At 38.6% G+C, this 22,107-nt stretch overlaps 1 long non-coding RNA gene and 1 pseudogene across 2 annotated transcripts; one reads left to right on the forward strand and one right to left on the reverse strand.

Annotated features, from left to right (window-relative positions):
• The first annotated feature begins 578 nt into the window (after positions 1-578).
• Positions 579-7,611, forward strand: LOC112182277 (annotated as a pseudogene).
• A 10,622-nt stretch (positions 7,612-18,233) lies between these two features.
• LOC121052721 lies at positions 18,234-20,331 on the reverse strand. 2 transcript variants are annotated; one of them, XR_005809974.1, is made up of 3 exons: positions 20,214-20,331; positions 19,557-19,618; positions 18,234-18,414 (listed from the first exon to the last, which is right to left on the reverse strand). It is a non-coding gene; the product is annotated as an uncharacterized LOC121052721 (long non-coding RNA). The 2 variants fall into 2 exon arrangements; XR_005809972.1 differs by having other exon boundaries at positions 19,557-20,036; positions 20,214-20,330.
• Between the last annotated feature and the right edge of the window lie 1,776 nt (positions 20,332-22,107).

Consider the following 22,107-nt stretch of genomic DNA (forward strand, 5'->3'; position numbering starts at 1 on the left):
TAATTATTTTAAGATAACAAACTAGTATTTGGTCGTCTCGAAAGTTACGGGAAGATATATTTCTTAAAAAAGTGAGTAGGAAAATAAAAGTGCAGAAGACTACTTGTCATGGTTGTGTTTGGAAAGCAGGAAAAGGAATCCTGAAATATCTAAGTTTTGTTGTTTGCTTAGCTAGAAGGTGCAGGGAAGTGATTCACTATTATGTTTACTTTCATTGTTCTTCTAAGTTAATGATTCTGGTCCAGAATTTCTGTCAAATAAGGAGGATGGGATTTCTAAGGAAGTTTAAAGTCTCTTGCCCTGTGGGGCATAACTATTTTGGTATGCAAACTTGCAAAAGAAAAAGAAAAAAGAAGCGTAGTTACTTTCCTTAGTTTTACTTCCATCTTCTTTTTTTTTCCTTGGGCCAACCAAACAGACCCATATGGACCAACTTACACTCATAGAATAATTTCATTGGAAAACATTGTGGAGGGCGTTGAGAAGATTGAAGGAATTCCTGCACTTGAAATACATTGTAGATCAAATGGCTGATGTTAAAGGTTATGTTTTCATGCATCATGTCATGATGGCACGCTTTGGTTAAATTGGCAGAAGAAAACGCAAAATCTGTCCTTCCAGTTGGTTCAAGAAAGATTAATGGAAAATACATTCAATCTCATCTTCTTTCCCGTTTAGAAGGTAACTGGCTCAAGCATGACTTATTTATTTTTCATCATTAGCCGTTAGTTTCTCCTGCTACATTTTTTTTCCTTAAGTTCATAAGTTACGAATATTTTATGAAAAAACATCTTAGGATGGGTTGTCTTACAGACAAAGATAAAAATGTAAAAGAAAAAAGTATATAGACGATATAAAGTGTAAAGCTAGCCATCTACAACCTTAATTTTCTCGGTTTTGACTCAAAAATAGAATAGTATTCCTTCTTTTTTAAAGCGGCACTTCTGATGTCCCTTAAAGTGTATGGGTTATTCCTTCAATCGCATGTAGACAGCTGACTGGATGAGTCGTCTTTTCAGTTGTCTTCTTTGTAACTTGCATGAAATTTCTTTGAATTGTAAGGCTTCCATATAGCTGTTTCCATGTTTAATCTTTCATATTCTCTGACAAAGATACTGTTGCATGTGTCTGTCTGTGTGAAGCTGTACATGAGAAGTTGAAGGAACAAATTAAAGATGTTGATGCTGCACAATCAAAGGAGGTTTCCCTATTTTGGTGTGGTATGGCTGAGGTAAACATATAAGGTCGTGCTGGTGGTCGCCGGAATCGGAGGCGGCGACCAAAGAAGTGAAAAACCTGTGGTCGAGGAGAGAGAGAGAACTGTGATCGGAGAAAGAGAGAGAGAGAGAAGAGAGAGAGAGGTACGGGTAACTGTGTAAGGCTGATGGAATTAATTGGTTTTCTTAAGTGGGAGGGTAAAATTGTCAGGAATTAATTAATTTGTGGAAGCAGGTGGCCTTATGTGTACAAGAAAAATTAAGTGGCCTTATCACCAATTACATGTAAGTGCATCTTTGAACTTTTTTTTAGCCATAAGGCCACTAACTAATTTTTTCCCTCATAAGGCCACTAGATTAAAAAGGGAGTTATATTTTGGATATAAAAGCCAATATATTTACATAAATGCCATTAGAGTAAAAAGTCAACAATCATTCTCTCTCATCTCCGGTCAACTCCGGCCGACCTCCGGTCAACTTCCGGCGGATCTCCGGCCAACTTCAGGCGACCACAAAAGCTACTGTCACTAACACCAAAAGCTACTGTCACAAGCAACAAAAGCTACTCTGATGAGATTTCCGGTAACCTCCAGCGAGGTCACAAAAGCTACTGTCACAAGTAACAAAAGCTACTGTTACCAACAAAACGAAAGCTACTCTGGTGAAATTTCCGGAAACCTCCGGTGAGGTGACAAAAGCTACTATTACTAGCAACAAAAGTTACTCCTAACCAAAAAAACCTATGATCTCCAAAACCAGATGCTACTATCTCCACCAACAAAACCTACTGTCACCAACACCAAAAGCTACTTTTACCAACACTAAAAGCTACTCTCACCAGCAACAAACGCTATTCTCACAAGCAACAGAAAAATATTCTCACCAACAGCAAAAGCTGCTTTCACCAACAACAAAAGTTACTCTCACCAACACCAGTGAGCTATCCTCACTAACATTAGAGAGCTACTCCAGTATCAAAAACTACTCTCACCATCAAGAAAAGTTACTCTTACCGATGCAAAAAGCTACTATCACCATCTCAAAAAAACTATTTTCACCACCAACAAAAACTACTCTCACCAACGTTAAAAACTACTATCACCGCCGCAAAAAGCTACAATCATCACCACTCTCATCAACATCAAAAACTCTTCTCACTAACAACAAAACGCTACTCTCACCAAAATCGATAGCTACTCTCACCAACTCCGAAAGCTACTCTCACAAACATTGAAAACCGCTTCACTTGCTCTGTTTTTGAAATGATGCCAGTGCAAGACAAATATTGCCGGAATTCAACCACAAAAACAAACACAAACCAGAATAAAACACCATCATAAACATAGATAATACCATAACATCAAAATTGCACAATGAGGTGTAAAATTAAGATCCAATTTCATTAACCACCTCTATCTATTAAGTGCAAAGCTTAATCAATTCTAACATGTCAAAATGCAATTAGTACTAATTCACATGCCCTCATCACTTTTGTGCTGTTAAACAAAGCTACAGCTATAACCAACATCTCTGCTCAAATGAAAACTAAAACAATTAGGAACAGAACAAGTTGGGTGGTCCAATTTGCCCCACAGTCAATGACCCAAACAAGTTCACAAGCAATGCAGCATCAGGCACAACCAACCCATTTACAAGCCGAGCTACAAACTCACCGAGAAAACTTTCTCCGGCACCGCTTGGATCAACCTGGCTGGTCGAAAACGGCCCAACTTCTACTTCCCCATCTCTCCAACACACTACACCCACGCTTCCCATTCATCACCACAACACAACACACCTTCCTGACCTCCTCCACGTCCACAAACAGAGCCTCCTCCGCCGGCAAGAGGTGAAAGAACCCACTCTCTCGGAGAGATCTGAGTTGGACTCCAGTGAGGTAGCTCTGATCTAACTGAGAATCTGCCTGACTTGCGTGAAATCTCGCCGCCGAAGTATGAGCACGAGGTCAAGTTCACAGAGAAACCAGAGGCCTCACTGCGAGTATTCGGTTTCTGAGACGAGTAGAGAATCGAAGAGATCTGAGTTGGACTCCACTGAGGTAGCTCCGATCGGAGCTTCATCGTCATCGTCGTCGTCTTTAGGCGTGCCGGCGCCGTTTCTAGGTTTTGCAAGCTTGGATCAATTCGAATCTCACCAGATCGGAGGCGGTGGTAGCGGGAATCGGATGGGGGGAGAGAGTGCGTCGTGCTGGTGGTCGCCGGAATCGGAGGCGGCAACCAAAGAAGTGAAAAACCTGTGGTCGAGGAGAGAGAGAGAACTGTGATCGGAGAAAGAGAGAGAGAGAGAAGAGAGAGAGAGGTACGGGTAACTGTGTAAGGCTGATGGAATTAATTGGTTTTCTTAAGTGGGAGGGTAAAATTGTCAGGAATTAATTAATTTGTGGAAGCAGGTGGCCTTATGTGTACAAGAAAAATTAAGTGGCCTTATCACCAATTACATGTAAGTGCATCTTTGAACTTTTTTTTAGCCATAAGGCCACTAACTAATTTTTTCCCTCATAAGGCCACTAGATTAAAAAGGGAGTTATATTTTGGATATAAAAGCCAATATATTTACATAAATGCCATTAGAGTAAAAAGTCAACAATCATTCTCTCTCATCTCCGGTGAGGTCTCCGGTCAACTCCGGCCGACCTCCGGTCAACTTCCGGCGGATCTCCGGCCAACTTCAGGCGACCACAAAAGCTACTGTCACTAACACCAAAAGCTACTGTCACAAGCAACAAAAGCTACTCTGATGAGATTTCCGGTAACCTCCAGCGAGGTCACAAAAGCTACTGTCACAAGTAACAAAAGCTACTGTTACCAACAAAACGAAAGCTACTCTGGTGAAATTTCCGGAAACCTCCGGTGAGGTGACAAAAGCTACTATTACTAGCAACAAAAGTTACTCCTAACCAAAAAAACCTATGATCTCCAAAACCAGATGCTACTATCTCCACCAACAAAACCTACTGTCACCAACACCAAAAGCTACTTTTACCAACACTAAAAGCTACTCTCACCAGCAACAAACGCTATTCTCACAAGCAACAGAAAAATATTCTCACCAACAGCAAAAGCTGCTTTCACCAACAACAAAAGTTACTCTCACCAACACCAGTGAGCTATCCTCACTAACATTAGAGAGCTACTCCAGTATCAAAAGCTACTCCAGTATCAAAAGCTACTCCAGTATCAAAAACTACTCTCACCATCAAGAAAAGTTACTCTTACCGATGCAAAAAGCTACTATCACCATCTCAAAAAAACTATTTTCACCACCAACAAAAACTACTCTCACCAACGTTAAAAACTACTATCACCGCCGCAAAAAGCTACAATCATCACCATTCTCATCAACATCAAAAACTCTTCTCACTAACAACAAAACGCTACTCTCACCAAAATCGATAGCTACTCTCACCAACTCCGAAAGCTACTCTCACAAACATTGAAAACCGCTTCACTTGCTCTGTTTTTGAAATGATGCCAGTGCAAGACAAATATTGCCGGAATTCAACCACAAAAACAAACACAAACCAGAATAAAACACCATCATAAACATAGATAATACCATAACATCAAAATTGCACAATGAGGTGTAAAATTAAGATCCAATTTCATTAACCACCTCTATCTATTAAGTGCAAAGCTTAATCAATTCTAACATGTCAAAATGCAATTAGTACTAATTCACATGCCCTCATCACTTTTGTGCTGTTAAACAAAGCTACAGCTATAACCAACATCTCTGCTCAAATGAAAACTAAAACAATTAGGAACAGAACAAGTTGGGTGGTCCAATTTGCCCCACAGTCAATGACCCAAACAAGTTCACAAGCAATGCAGCATCAGGCACAACCAACCCATTTACAAGCCGAGCTACAAACTCACCGAGAAAACTTTCTCCGGCACCGCTTGGATCAACCTGGCTGGTCGAAAACGGCCCAACTTCTACTTCCCCATCTCTCCAACACACTACACCCACGCTTCCCATTCATCACCACAACACAACACACCTTCCTGACCTCCTCCACGTCCACAAACAGAGCCTCCTCCGCCGGCAAGAGGTGAAAGAACCCACTCTCTCGGAGAGATCTGAGTTGGACTCCAGTGAGGTAGCTCTGATCTAACTGAGAATCTGCCTGACTTGCGTGAAATCTCGCCGCCGAAGTATGAGCACGAGGTCAAGTTCACAGAGAAACCAGAGGCCTCACTGCGAGTATTCGGTTTCTGAGACGAGTAGAGAATCGAAGAGATCTGAGTTGGACTCCACTGAGGTAGCTCCGATCGGAGCTTCATCGTCATCGTCGTCGTCTTTAGGCGTGCCGGCGCCGTTTCTAGGTTTTGCAAGCTTGGATCAATTCGAATCTCACCAGATCGGAGGCGGTGGTAGCGGGAATCGGATGGGGGGAGAGAGTGCGTCGTGCTGGTGGTCGCCGGAATCGGAGGCGGCAACCAAAGAAGTGAAAAACCTGTGGTCGAGGAGAGAGAGAGAACTGTGATCGGAGAAAGAGAGAGAGAGAGAAGAGAGAGAGAGGTACGGGTAACTGTGTAAGGCTGATGGAATTAATTGGTTTTCTTAAGTGGGAGGGTAAAATTGTCAGGAATTAATTAATTTGTAGAAGCAGGTGGCTTTATGTGTACAAGAAAAATTAAGTGGCCTTATCACTAATTAAAGTTTCAAAAGATCACTTGTGTGTAATTTTCTAAACATATAATCCATACTGTTTTAATCCCTTTGTTCTCATATTGGAGTTTGGTAACAGGCATTGACTTACTGAAAATTGATGAGATGGATCACTTCATTACAAAAGAAAAGGGTTGAAGGATGATCAGGATTTTAAGAAGGTTGTTTATCATAATAACTCAGAAGGACTTTAAGAAGAATTGATAAGAAGGAGATTTATAAGTTAAACATAAATGATGGAGTTCTCTCCAGTCCATGTATTTTGAGTTACCTCAGAATACAAGTTTGGACCTATTCTTTAAAGGATAAAGTTATCAAATGAAAGAACTTTCAAAGATGATGATGGCAGACTCATGGATAAAGTTGTCAAGTGCTAAACCTTTCAAAAGTACATACTGCTATTCTTGTCACACAGATCAATATCCCATACTGGTTTCAATGTATTTGTTAATATTAGCTAGTTTATGGTAAAAGGTCAAGTTTGTAAGACTTTGTTTTCGTAATTTACCCAAAAGAGTGCCTTGATCAAACAATGACCAATTCACCAAAAGGTTGACCCTGTTTATCAAAAGTATATGGTTCAGTATGGCATACTGAACCATGACAGAAAGGCTTTGCTAATTGTCTGTACATCATGTTAAAATGTAAAAGCAATTAACTTCGTGTAAGAGCTGCACAGAAAGTGCTTAATCTTAGTGGATTGCTCTCAGTATTTCAGATGACTTCGTATTTGTTTATTTAATTTTCTGTTATGAAGCCATTGAGAATGATCAGAATACAAGATTCTGACTTGAAAGTAATATTGAAAGGAGTGATTGCACCATTCTTGGACTCCTGGAAACATGTCAAAGAAATTTGAATGTTTGAATTGGAGTTCTTTAGTGGACTAATAGCTATTTTTTATCGCTATTCATTGATGTTTGGGGTTTTTCTGTGGCTGATATTGGGCCTTGGATTGTTTTGGGGTGTGAGAAGACTATTGGCTTTGGGTTTTGAACGGGGTGTGAATATATGGAGTTTTGGTTCTCGGTATGGAGGTTGTCCCAAGTTTCTTTGAGGCTGTTAAGGAGGGTCATGTAGGGTTGATTGACAATCAACTGACTCCAACAATTCCCATTCGCGTAGATTTTCTCAATTTTCAAGGTCTAAGGTGTCATGATGAAATGATTCAAATGATGGACTGGTGCCAGCAGCCTTTTTAGCTGAGCTGAATTTGCAAAAGCAGGCACAATAGAAGCGGAATGAAATTTTAATGTTCAGCTGATTTTTTTTTTTTTAGACATTTAGGTATAGAACTTAAAAAGTTATCTGTATTTTGGCATCAGAGTGTGCAAGTTATGGGCACTTTTGATAGAAGGAGTCAAGGAGATAGAGCATTTATCCACAGAGTATGCAGGTTCTTTTACCACGTTCTCAACAACATTAATGCTGAGACCTGGAAGGTACTAGTCATTCTTCTTCCGATCTTCCTCCGTTTATTCATTCTGAATCATAACTTTATGATTTGAAGGTATGAAATCAAGTTCTTGGTGGATGGAGAATGGAAGCTTTCACCAGAATTTCCTACAGTCGGTGAGGGATTAATGAGAAATAACTTGTTAGTCGTGGAATAGCTCGAGGTCTGTCTGTAATTATGCTTCTGATGTACAGCAGTAAACCATTAACTACCATCCACAAAGAATAGAGCATTTTAACTAGAATGTCCGGACTGGACCTTTCTCATATTGACTAGTGGACTTTGTGGTTTAATTTTAATAACTTATTCTTAATGCCTTTTTTTTTTTTTTTTTTTTTTGGGGAAGACTCTTGCATTTTGATCATTTTTTTAGGGTCTTTCTAAATGTATCCAGCAAATTTCTATTTAGACCTAGCAAATTTTTTACCCTCAGTAAAAAAATAGAATTTGTAGTTACACCCAGCAACTTTTCCAACAAATAAGATTTTAACTCACACCCAGCAAATCTCACACCCGGAAAATCTCACGTCCAAAACCTCACACCCAGCGAATTTCACACCCAACAAAACCCTGATTATCTCGGCATCAATAAGGGTCGTGCCAAGTTCGTTCTCCAACTGAGAAGAACTCGTGCAAAGCATCATTATAGAGAACGGACTCGGCATCGAGTACAGGAAAAAGAAGCGCAGTTTCAAATTTGACAAGTAGTAACATTCGGTAGTTGTCTGCCGAAAATTATACCAGTATTCGGTGGTTGTCACCCGAACAAAACAGTCAAATTCGGTAGTTGTGCTCCGAAATTTTGACAAATTTCGGTGGTTTGCTGCCGAACTTTCCTATATTTTCGGTTGTTAACTGCCGAAAATTATAACTTCTTTCGGTGCTTGTTGGCCGAATAAAGTGCGATAAACTGCACTAAAAATTATATCGTTTTTTCCGGTTCTATGATCAACAAAATGCACAAACCTTATTTGACTCCTCCGAAATCATAATTGCAGTCACAACTTTGTCAATATCATGCGTATTAAACCCTTGAAGCAATTATAAAGGAAAGTGAAATTTGGGTTTAAGGTTTTGCTCGAAGAAACAACGTAACAATGTAAACACAATGAACTGCTGGGTACAAATAGAAAAAAAAAGTTTTGAACTTTATGGTTTCTTTTGTTATTATTTTTATTTACCATGACTATTATTGTCATTTCGTACGATGATATAAGTGTCTTTTCATGCAAAACTAATTTGCTGGGTACATTTAGAAATACCGTTTTTTTAATCTCCGTGTAGTCTGCATCCAAGTTTGTGCACTAGAGGAACTTGAATTCTATAGTAACTTATATTGATTCACTCAATTTTTTAGTGAAATTATATTGCTGGTTTTTTTTTTCTTTTTTTCATTTTTTCTTTTCTTTTGATCTTAGTACACTGCAGGTTAATCTTCTTGATGTGATATGGTAGGGTTTGGATTTGGTGTTTCAGATCATACTAATGGCCAGCCAATGGCGGAGCCACTTTATAGCATGCAACACCAGTGGCCTTTGCTTGTTTCTACGTACATCTTGATGTCGAGTTATCTCTACTTTGTCTTCTTTGAACCACCATAGCTGTGTTTAACTAGAATGCACAATTTCTTCAACTTTCAACTATCAATCACAGTCACAAATATAAATTCATATGATGAAACAAGCAAAACATTAGAATTCTGCTCCCATACGTACTCTCAATTGAACTCAATAATGCAAAAGGCAATGAATTTCCAATCCTCAAAATTCAAAAAAGTAGTTAGTCTTATGAGCAAATTTTGCAAGCAGTACATCAAGTAAAGGCCACTAATAATTCTTATACATAAAGTTCCAAACCGAGCATTTTAGTACACGAAATATGAAACTCGATCCATTATCAGTACACGACGTCAATGACGCCGTTAACTCTAATATCATTATTCATTTGTCAAATGGTAGTTTAGTCCTCTCACATTTTGACTCATTTTTTTGATTAAAAAAAACGTTTCTCCTCTCTCTCTTCCCCCCCCCCCCCCAGTACCCACACTTAGAAACCTCAACCCCAACGACCACCGCATCTCCTCCACCTTCCATATCCATACCCACCAAACTCATCCCCACTTCTAATCCCACCAAAACCCTAATTCTAATCCCAGCCCCATCCCCATCACCGATCACCTCCACAATCCCTACGCCCATCCCCAGATACCGTCCGGGGGCATAACCCCGACGTCGTCTGTGTAAAACCACCCGCCTCGCAAAGTTTTCTCCAACATCCGACCCTTTCGCTTCACGCTCAAACCCGAATTTGGATCCACCGCATCTGCCTCTGTCAGCCCAACAGTTCTCACTCCTTGCCTCACCTTCAACCTCGCCTTCTCTATCACCGGAAACTTATTTCACTCCGGCTTCCAGGGTCGGGTCGGGTTGTACACCCCCTTATTCTTCGAGCAAAGCTTCGGTGCTCTCTTCCCGCACTCTCATCACAACCTCTTAGGATTTTCTAGCAAATTGAGATGTAGAGAGAGAGAGAGAGAATCGCAGAGATGAAGGTGAGGAGAGAGAAATTAGGTCTGAGAAGATGGGTATGCGTGTGATTGATTGGTTTTGATGATGAAGAAGAAAGATTCAATTGGAATTGGAATTGGGGTTTTGGATGATAAGCTGCAAGATGGATTACGATCTAGTCGAGGTCTTGGGCGGCTTGGTGGCGGAGCAAGTCGGTTTCTGGTCGGGGAGGACCAGAAGAGGCGGTGAGAACCCGGAGTTGCTGTTGTTGTAGTTGTTGTTGTTGTTGAACACCGGGATTAGGATTATGGTAATGGTTGTTGATTCAGCAGAGGTGAAAAGCTGTGGATTGATTATGTTGGAATTGTAGAGGTGATCGGGATTGGGAGGGAAGAAGAGAGATGGGTGCCCATAGTGAGAGTGAGAGAGAGAGAGAGAGAGAGCACTGGGTGGCCAGAGAAAGAAAGTCGGGTGCTCAGAGTAAAAAACTGAAAAGACCATATTACCCCTCAAATTAATGGCATCATTGACGTCGTGTACTGATAGTGGGTCGAGTTTCAGATTTCGTGTACCGAAATGCTCGGTTTGAAACTTTATGTATACGAATTATTAGTGACATTTACTTGGTGTACTGTTTTCAAAATTTTCCCTAGTCTTATATGCTAAATAGCCTAAATATAAAGTTACTGATATCATTTTCAATTATATATTTTCTGTATTCAGATAATCTCAACCCACAATTGTGCACCATTTCAGCACAATGACCTGCATTCTTAGCCTCTTCACTTTCTAAGTCCTCATGTCCATGTAAATCACTCAATGAATTGCACCATTACTTGAAAATGGTTTTCAAAGCACATAATCAGACTGTTTCAGTTAATGGTAAAGCATCAAAATCAGTTAATGGTAAAGCATCAAAATCAGTTAATGGTAAAGCATCAAAATTAGTAGGCTCTCGCCTTTTCTTCTCGCTAACGATTGACACTCTTTTATACCCCCTTCCGGAAATGATCAAAGAAGCTATGGCTGACCTGGCCTCCTTGACCCCCCCTTTTTAGGCCAGCTTGACAAGCTACCCTTCCTCTTGATCTGAGGTGCGAAGAGAAATACCGCTCTTTTATATGAATTCCACTTATGGATCCAAAAAGTGACCGACCAGGGCCCTAGTTAAAAGCATCCGATTTTGGCACTACATTTCCACCTCAAAGAGTAACAATGCAATATGTCCAAAGAACAATAGAAAAAGTGTGACCCAGAACTTCAGATTGCATCAACAACCAACATCCATTAACTTGAGATTCAAACAACCATCTCAAATGAGGCTCAATCCTCATCTGCGAACAGACTGTACATCCATGAAAAATTGTGTTTTTTCATTAATGAAAAATAAAAAACTAAACAGAGTTTCAGAAAAGAAAAATGCAAAATATAATTCATGTGAGCAGAATTGGTATATAACCAAAAAATAAGAAGGAAAGTCAGGGTAATAAGATCTGAGATCTCAGAAATCCGACCAAAAGCAAAGCTGAGAGCAGGAACAAAACTTTCTCTAGCAAGGACATTACCTTTTCAAGTACTACTTTTCATGATATGGGGATTCAGTTGTTGCAAGGTCAGTGTTAATCCTTTTGATCTTAATCTCATGTACTACCTGTCAACTGTCGAAGGACAAATAATTCACCATTGAACTTTTCGGAGGAACATGCTTCCAGAGTTTGTTTTTATATATCTACAGTTTTGATGCACTTCTGCAGAAATAATCCATTCCATATCCCATTCTCTGCCGTATTCTTCTCTACAGTTTCGATGTGTACGTTTTTATATATCTACAATTACTCTTGGTATTAATCTAACCATCTGTTAAGAAGTTACATTGGATATGGTTTTTGTTATGTGGTATATAATCACTTGGAAGTTGGGGGATTCTAATCCTTACTGTTAACGTACTTGTGCATATTTGCCTGCAAAACTGGCACTTATATCATGTTCTCGTGTTCTCAAATTTTGTAATTATTTTTTGGATCCCTTGTGCAAACATCACATGTATCTGCAAAACTGAAACTTACAAGCAACTCTTTTTTTTTTTTTCTTCATTTTAAATTTTTTATGGTTTTTTTTATGTTGTGATTTTTAGTACTGGTTTCCAAGTTTGGGTTTAGTAGTGGCAGGGCATCGAATCTTGAAGTCTTGCTTGGGAAGATAATTCAAGACTTGTATCCTCCTCTGCCTCTTACTGTTCCCAATTTCTTGATATCGATCATGAAACTTTCTCTTTGTGGCCTGTAGCTTTGCCTCAATTGCCGCTTCATCCAAACACGGCTTCGGCTTGATCGATTTATCTTCACCAACACAGGGTGGGGGCTTGATCAATTTCTCCACTTTATCAACACATGGTTTCGGCTTGATCAGATGAGAACAGGGCTTGATCAGTTTCACTTCATCTGAACTGGGTTTGATCAAGGTATCATCAACATTTCGCTTCACGATCTTTATGCGTATTTTGAGCGATGGCTTTGAAGGCTGCTGCTCAGCCTTTTGTTCGAACCCAATACTTTCAGATGTAGCACAAAACCCTAGATTAGAACCCAAACCAAAACCTTGAATGGAATCAAGAATTCGAGTCCTTTGGCGAGTGAACTCCTCCAGGAAATCAGAGGCGGCGACGGTGATGGCGTGGTCGAGAATATCGAAAATGGTGGAGTTGGTTGCAGTGGCAAAGAAATGGTGGAGTGACTCTGTTTTCTGGATCGCCGCTGCCATGGATGAAAACGGAGATCGAAAGTAACCAACGGCTAGAGATTGAGAATTGGGAAACTTTTCTAAGACAAAACAAGAGCAAAGTAGAGCAGATATTTGGTTATCAGAAAGTGGAGATGGATTAGGAATAGAAGGGGGTTATATACGGATTCCGTCTATTCTTCTCTTGATCGGAATCCGGATAAAACTCGAGGCTGCCAACGGTAAAATTACTTGGGCACCAATTAATTAAAAAAAAAACACTAAAATTCAAATTTAAATTAAAACTTGGATATTTAATTTAAATTTGAATTTACAAAATAAACTTTTTATTTTTAATTCACAAAATAATGATTTTTTTTTTGTCAAAAACAAATACTTAATTTGAATCTTTTTAATGTCTCATGGGACCTCTACCGTTTAGGGTACCTTCTCCATTGAATGAGACAATTCTACCCAAACAAAAAGGAATTAATTCGAGCACTGAATTTATTTTTGGGGAAATGATAAAAAGAAAAGTCATTTACATGTGTAAAAATAACAAAAACTACAAAAACTGACACTACAGCTCTCCCCCTCCGGTTACCCAAACTTGTCTAAACCCTTATCCATTCGCACTTGACCCTTACCAAAATCTCTCTCTCTGACCGCGCTTTAACATAGACGCAAAACCACGCGACATGTCAACTGTCACATGTGCGCTTTAACAAACTTCAAATAATGGATGTAGTTAAAAGAAAATGAAATTTTGATTAATAACGATTAGTAACATTAATACAATATCATGAATTTAATCGTTGATCACAATAATTTACATTTCAAACATATAATTATAAAAATATATAAATTTTATTTGACATCAATTCTCCGTCTAATAGAAAAAAATATAGCAAAAAGATAGATAAAGTGTGAAACTGTGAATGAAAGAGAATTGAAGCTCTCTTCCCTTGGCATGGAGTGATGGGAGAGAGTGAAGTGTGTGAGTAATTATTCTATGGTCCCAGATCATCACATGGTATTGTCATGGGATAGTCAAAGTTAATAATATAATTTGAATTTAATGGGGACTATTACCGGGGTAAAAAAAAATTAGATTACGGGAATCAATCAACAAGAAGTACATTGTCATATGAATCAATAATATTAACTTGGGTCCAAGGATTAAAATTTATAATCGATTCAAAACTTCTCCAATCTTCACCAAAATCACACATACAAACTCTACCTTAATTATGTGATTTAATTAGCTAAACACAGAATTTAAGTCACTATTCACGCGCTGCACTATTCACGCGGCGCCACTGTTCATGAGGCGGCCAACTTCTCCGATGGTCACCAAATTTTGGCAGTAGCTTCATCTCAACCTTCCTAGCATTTTTCTCAACTACACCAAGCTCAGAAAACAACTAGAACTACCTCAACAATTAAGAAAACAGTAAACCCCAAATTGTGAATAGTGCCGGATTTGCAATCTCTAAAATCCTCCAATATATATGCAAAATTATACTCAAAAGAAAGATCATGAGGTAAAGAAAAACTTTATACCTTGAGGTTTCTCCAAAATGTTGACGGTTTGGACGGATCTCCCTTTCTTTCTTTCTCTCTCTCTTCCTTCCTTCTCTCTCTCTTTTTTTTTCTTTCTGGTTTCTGTCGTAAAGGATGGGGGAAATGGGGCTGATCAGCCCCTTATAATTAATGTGTGCTGAAATGACCAAAATACCCCTCACACGAAAATACTCATAACTTTGGCATACGAACTCCGATTTTTACGTACCACATATGCACGCGCTCGGTTTAACGTCTCCTACAACTTTCATGAAGGAAATTTTCTCAAATTTTGACCCGAACAAAAAATCAACTTTTAGGGCCACTAAAAGTACCGAAACCATAGTAAAAGTGAAAATAGTTGTCGTTTACCGTCCAAATGACTAGTAAATGGATAAATTAAGATACGGGACGTTACATTCTCCCCTCCTTATAAAAATTTCGCCCTCGAAATTTCATGCCGGTTAGAAAAGAAAAGGCACACCAATTGATTAACACCACAATCTCAAAACTTATCAAACTCTTCCTTAGATTAAGCTTTCCTTTTCGTAACCTCAAATCAACAACCAACAAAACTCTGATGATCCCCACTACAAAAGCAATGAAGACATGCTTATAATCCAAAATTATCAACGTCCAAAGTCGAATCACTTGTCTTGTTGAACCATGTAGCACCATAAACTCGCAAGTACATGAATTCCAGTGTAAAAGAAAGTTCATTTCAATAGTTAGCTCAGATAACACATGGTATTGACGTCACAAACCACCCTTTTAAAATTATAGCATTCATAACTTTCTCATAAAAGTCGCTTAGTGAAGATCCAACCCATTCACCATCAACATTGTGATAACCACAAGATGGTCATTGTTGATCGACAATTCTAAAACAAATAACATCCTTAGCTACCACAAGACAGCATTTCCTTCCTTATTTGTTTGTGCATAAAATTCCTAATCGAAGGTCGTTCACGTAAAGGTCCCACAGTTGTCAAACATACGAAGGTCAACCTCGAAACGGACCCATAAATTCTTAACCAAGTAGGTTATGGGGCCACTACACTTCCGTTGCGCTACTCTGATACCTGACCAAAATCATTGGTCCAGCCTTGAAAAGACGTTCTAAGTCAACGAGGAAAACTCATTTGATAGTTACCTTACTGGCCACACATACATCACCTCACTCGAAAATTTTTATAAATACGATAATGTGAAAAACTTTTCTAAATCAAATGTGTCTCAAGAGATTTACTAATTACCAATGTCTCCAATCAAACTACTACTATTTCTTACAAGTTAGTACTCACTTAACTACCATGCCATGTACCATGCCTTCAGAAATCCCGTGCAAGCAAAAATTATAACTACTAACTCCCTCCAGCTCAACGAATCAAATCCGGAAGAAGATGCATCACACTCAAGTTGTTCTTAGCCGAGGCTACACTTCTTTAATAGTCATATATCTGAAATCTGGTTGAATCCATGCCATTCTCATTGATCCATGTTGCCCCCAAAATGATATTTTAAATTCATATATCCAGGTAATTCTCATCACCGAGAGCACCACAATCTGAATTAATAGATGCTAGACTCGAATTTTTATCAAACCAAAATAAAATAGCTTTCTTAATCAGTTAGGAAAACTCTCTCTTATAACTACTTCACCGGCCCCAAGTAGCAACATCTCCAACCGTCTGACAAAACCTCATGTCAATTCATTACAGATATGACATTGTGGAAATTTCCAAACCCTGTTTGTACAAAATCCTTTAATGGACTACGATGTCTCCAACAACACTAGTAGGATGCTCCAAATCTGATCCAAGAGTGGACCAACTAGATTAGAAACTCAATACTTGAAATGAATGATTCTCAAACTGAAACCTTACCCGTCATAATAATTGATCGATTCCATAGCAACCCCGCCAAACTCAAACATCCCAAAAGAAAATTTTTACCTCCATTCGTGACTGAAAAACCTTATGTTCAAAGCAACTTGTAAATGGTTTGATAAGTAAGCAAAAGCGCATTGTTTTATGTGAGCGTAAAGCACCCCAAAAACTGCAGGGAAGAAAATCAACTCGTGCATTAAGAAAAAGAGATATTGAAGCAACGACGTAGTCCACAAGAAGGAAAGAAATTCTTCCATAGTCCCCAAAAAACTTATCGAGAAATCCATCATTGAAAGCTACCAGAATCCCGGAACTTGTTGACTAATGTCGCCCCGCAAGGAAACTACTACCAAACCTTCGCCATAACTCAAAGATTTTTAACTAAGATAATAACCACAATGCATAGTACTTCCACTTGAATTGCTATGGACACCCAGTGGCGTCACTACAACTATTTCTTGATCCCAAGTTCAACGATTTCACCCAAATGGATATCCAATGACACCTAATAGTACCATCGTGCGCGATAAAAGTGATCAAAAACGTCGGAAGACGAGCCGAATGTCCTTGATTTCTGAAACTTTTCAAAACCTCTAAAACTCCCTTTTTGTTTTTTTAATCGGTTCCAACTTCCAAATTTCGCTACACGGTTCATCCTCCCCTGATAAACAACACCAGTTTTAGGATGAAGGACACCCATCCAACATCTCGTATCACCTCCTGCGATACCAAGATATGAAAGTGGTCCCACCACCTAACAATCAACTTCCAAGTTAAACCCATAAGGGGTTTGACTCAAAATATAACTTAGAACTCTGGTCAAACTATGACCTAAAATACTTCCTGAATCAGCTGAGAAAATCCACGTCCTTACTACTCTTACAAAATCTCAATCATTCAATCTATCAATTGTTCCATCAAGAACTTACTACATTTCAATTCCTATGACTCCATGATTCAGAATTCAAATCAAACTCCGTATCACATAGTAATTCGTTTGAACCACTATGGATACCCAACAGTGTCACTACCGTCAATCCCCGAAGTTGTGTTAGACCATTTCACTGAAATTGATTAACCAAAGACACATATTCGTACAATATCACTTACAAAGAGTTGATTCTAATCCTCCCAATTTTTAATGATCAAAACCAAACTCCATTGAAAAACTTTAAGCATCCCACCTACTTAAACTTAAAACACAAAACGACTTCCAAAACTCACTTCTGTCCATCTCCATACTCACTACGATCCAAAACTTAAGAAAATCAATTCATAACACAAAAAGCCACAAAAATCAATTTCCTTCACTTGAATAAAACTATGTCCACAAGTCATGGTTAGGTCGACAGCCCATGGTGTCTTAATGGAGGAATTTTCCAATCCGGTTTCCTTTGTAAATTGCAAAGTATCATTCCAAAATGATGCTCGCAACAACAACCACGTCTACGTGACACATCTCTCAAAACTCGGTTCAAAATCAGAACCACTATTAGTATTAGTCCCACTTCAAATAACCATTCTGATTCTAATTATTCGGAGACGACCCAAAGCTATAGTCGCTCGTCTCACTCCCTCAAGCACGGAATTGAACTCCGTTCTCGCACCCTAAACCTTGCTCTAATAAACTTACTGGTGTCGAGGAAGGAATAACCACAACATTTCCTCGAATCATACTTTGTAGCACAACTAGAAATTGTAGAGTAGTCTTACTCTACCATCTGTAGGGAAATGTGCAAAACATGCGAACAATCAGTTACGCAACAAAAACCCTAGGAGGTCGGCGTACAAGAGGCATAACACCTAAAAGAAACCTCACCTAGACATATACCGTACACACTTGATGAGTACAACAGCACCGAAGAGTATATGATGGGGAACCGCTGCAGTCGGGCCATCACTCGGGAGGCACTGAGTAACATCAAGCATATAAGGTAACAAGATAGGAACAAGTCTACAGAATCTGACAACCTAATGCTCTGATACCAACTGACAGGACCCGCCCCGGATTTCACCCCGAAATCCGAAGTGGCCCTGAGGGGCCCACCTTAGAAGAAATTCTACCAAAAAATTGGCGGAACTTCCCCTAAAAGTAGGCTACCCAAAACCTGTAGGAAAACATTTACACTTCTAAATCATTCATCCTTATTCTCCTGGAGCCACCATGCTCCCCAAATTACAACATCAACCATAAATCACATAACACAAATCAGAACTTAAATAACATTAATTTTCTCAGGTAATCAGAGCAATTCTAACAGCAAGGAAAGGTAATCAAGGAACACCTATATCAAATAAAAATGCGGAAGCCATGTTGTTGACTATGCCTCAACTCCAATGTACGCCCGACCTCAACTAATTTCGCCTGCAAACTGGGCATTTGAAACCGAAGGGCCCAGGGGAAAGTAATTGAAAAACACGTTAGAGTGAGTGGACAAAAATAAACGACTAAATAAATAATTTAAAAGAAAGGAAGTTGTATTACTTCCCCACGAATTTAAATTCCTAAAACTTCGATGCATGCAACGTTTATAAAACGTATGTCTTTAAAACTCAAAGTCTCGTGAAAACATACCAGTCCCCGCTGGCTAAAAGAATCGGACTAGCCCCGCTAGTCAAGTAAAGTAACAAATAAAAAGATATGGGGAAGGGATGTCACCATACGGGTAAAGGAACCCCTGACCTCGACTGCCACCCACACATAGATTGTGTGAGGAGGAGACTAATAACCTCGACTACCACTCACGTGAGGAGGAGAATAAATCACCTCGACTGCCACTCACAAACACAAAGTAAGTGAGGAGGAGAATAAGCTACCTCAACTGCCACTCACAAACACAAAGTAAGTGAGGAGGAGACCTAAACGAATAACCCGAGTATGGTGAGGAAAACATTCAAAATCCATAAAATCCGAAAGGCTTCCCCCAATCTCTCACGAGAAAATATATATATTCCAATGACGTGACCCCGCACGCCAAAGTATTCTCAAATCCGTAACCAAAACCGGAAATTAGTATAAGCAAATTCCAATTCCAAAAATCTCTCAAAAACTCCAAGAAACAAGCCAAATCCAAAAATCATTAATTAGGCATTCCCAATGCCAAAACCGAAAGTCAATAAATAAATGAGAAATCCAACTCCATCGAAAACTCATCTCGAAAGTCTTCTAGAAATCCAAAGTCAGCGATAAAAAATATATATATATTTAATCCCGAAAATTCCTCGGAAAACAAATCGCTGGAAACCATGTAATAATCATATTCTCCAAATCGAGCATAATAAACTTTGATTCAAAAATCCCATTGACATAGTAATAAAATATTTAAATCCGTTTAATATGCTCGATAAATTAAAACAATAGTTTAAGTCACTACTTCAGTTCCCAAATCAAAACAAGACAAATTAATAATAATTCTCTGCAAACAAAATATAATCACATGGAATTAAATAACTAAATAATTAATACGGGAAAAACAATTGCATGCATCCTTATTTAAAGCGAAGGTCCACTCACAGTACTATATAGGCGATCACGCATACGAGTTCCTTCGTCGAGCAATAGCTCGGTATGTTGCCCTGGACACAATTATATTTCCGTGAATAACAATTCGGTAATTAAATACGAATTCCAAAATCAATCCTCTCAAGCCAACATCTCTATTTCCTTCTCCGATCCAACCCAAACTTTACCACTAACAACATTCCATTAATTTACAAGTTCTAGGGCAAATTCGAGAGAATTCCAACGGTCGGATTCTCGTAAATCGATAATCGAAATTCTAAATTTCAGAAATTTATAATCGATTCAAAACTTCTCCAATCTTCACCAAAATCACACATACAAACTCTACCTTAATTATGTGATTTAATTAGCTAAACACAGAATTTAAGTCACTATTCACGCGCTGCACTATTCACGCGGCGCCACTGTTCATGAGGCGGCCAACTTCTCCGATGGTCACCAAATTTTGGCAGTAGCTTCATCTCAACCTTCCTAGCATTTTTCTCAACAACACCAAGCTCAGAAAACAACTAGAACTACCTCAACAATTAAGAAAACAGTAAACCCCAAATTGTGAATAGTGCCGGATTTGCAATCTCTAAAATCCTCCAATATATATGCAAAATTATACTCAAAAGAAAGATCATGAGGTAAAGAAAAACTTTATACCTTGAGGTTTCTCCAAAATGTTGACGGTTTGGACGGATCTCCCTTTCTTTCTCTCTCTCTTCCTTCCTTCTCTCTCTCTTTTTTTTTCTTTCTGGTTTCTGTCGTAAAGGATGGGGGAAATGGGGCTGATCAGCCCCTTATAATTAATGTGTGCTGAAATGACCAAAATACCCCTCACACGAAAATACTCATAACTTTGGTATACGAACTCCGATTTTTACGTACCACATATGCACGCGCTCGATTTAACGTCTCCTACAACTTTCATGAAGGAAATTTTCTCAAATTTCGACCCGAACAAAAAATCAACTTTTAGGGCCACTAAAAGTACCGAAACCATAGTAAAAGTGAAAATAGTTGTCGTTTACCGTCCAAATGACTAGTAAATGGATAAATTAAGATACGTGACGTTACAAAAGAAGAGAAGACGCAGCTCATATTTCTTCATTATTTCTTTATTCATTCATTCACACAGTTCATGAATAAAATAAATTTTTTTTATCATATGTAGCATATACTGCTATATATATATATATATATATATATATATATATATATATATATATATATATATATATATATAGCCGGTAACCATAAGGAGCTCCCTCTAGGCTAAAGAGGTATCATTTCAAGAATGTACATTGCCAGTCTTACAGCCTTGCTTGAAACAGTTTATTGAATCTCTTAATCCATTTGTATTTGTCGTTTTCCTCTGTTTCTATTTCTCATGCTTCTAGCACAGTGACTCTATCTAAGCTGAGCATTTCTTTTAACATCAGATTTATTTTGTTTTTCTTTTACAATCTCTCTCGAATACTTCAATATTATGTAGAACATAATTGAAAAAAGAACAAAACAAAACCAAAACGAAAAGTACGTACGTCTCTTCAAAATACTACATTACACCCAAGCAGAACTTCATGCAAACTGGTGAGGAAGATGTTAAGCAATACCCGAATTATGTCCAGCCAAAAGATGTCAAAACATATATGCACAGACAGGACCATGTCCCAGGTAACTTCTATAAACTTCTACCAGTTAATTCCACCTTTAAGCCAACTGTAGTTAAAGCCAACATCAAACTATTTCCCCCTTCTTGATGAATTCAAGTTTCATTAGTGAAAGCGTAGAGAGGAAAGTAAGCTGATCAAGTCCACATGAATTTGCACTACTCGAGGAAAGTTCAAGTAACCTTTGTACACCTGTACTGCCTCGATCCTTGCTATCTATATCAAATGGAATACCTTTAACCTGCAAAGAGCATGAAGAAAAGACTTATACAATCAACCTGGCATGTAAAGTCCTTATGCCAGAAAGATCACTACAACATAATCCAGATTTACAGACGAAAATTTTTTGTGAGGAAAAATATATGAACCGGCAAAGGGGTGTCCTTTAGAATTTCTCACAGCAGTATCTTCATCATATACACTGAACATCAATTTTGTACTTAGAGCAACAATGCACGAGAGTTAATTAAGAAAGCAAGTACAGAAAAATTCTTTCTATTTTCCCTGAGCCTGCTATTTTAGATCGACCAGAGATTTTATTCAGAAAAATCCAATGCCATTGGTTTTTCAGATCCACGCAACAGGCAGTCGTTGCAATCTATGCATTCTTATGGACTATAGAATCGATGGCTAATGGCAACATAAGATGGCAAAACTCTGTACCAGCAAATTGCAAAAAATGTGTCCAATGGTACAAGGATGGACTTCCAAAGAAAATTTAGTATCCGTACATTTTGTTGGTTTACTGTAATAAAAAGGCGTGCTCATCATTTTCAAGGGGAGCCACATGGTTTCATACAAATTGCTAAGAATGCAATGCAAGGTTACTTAAATTTCTCTGTAACAGCACACCATTCTACATGAATACATGGTATAAAAGTTAA

The sequence above is a fragment of the Rosa chinensis genome, chromosome 1, assembly GCF_002994745.2.
Source record: "Rosa chinensis cultivar Old Blush chromosome 1, RchiOBHm-V2, whole genome shotgun sequence".
In the NCBI taxonomy this organism is placed as follows: Eukaryota; Viridiplantae; Streptophyta; class Magnoliopsida; order Rosales; family Rosaceae; genus Rosa; species Rosa chinensis.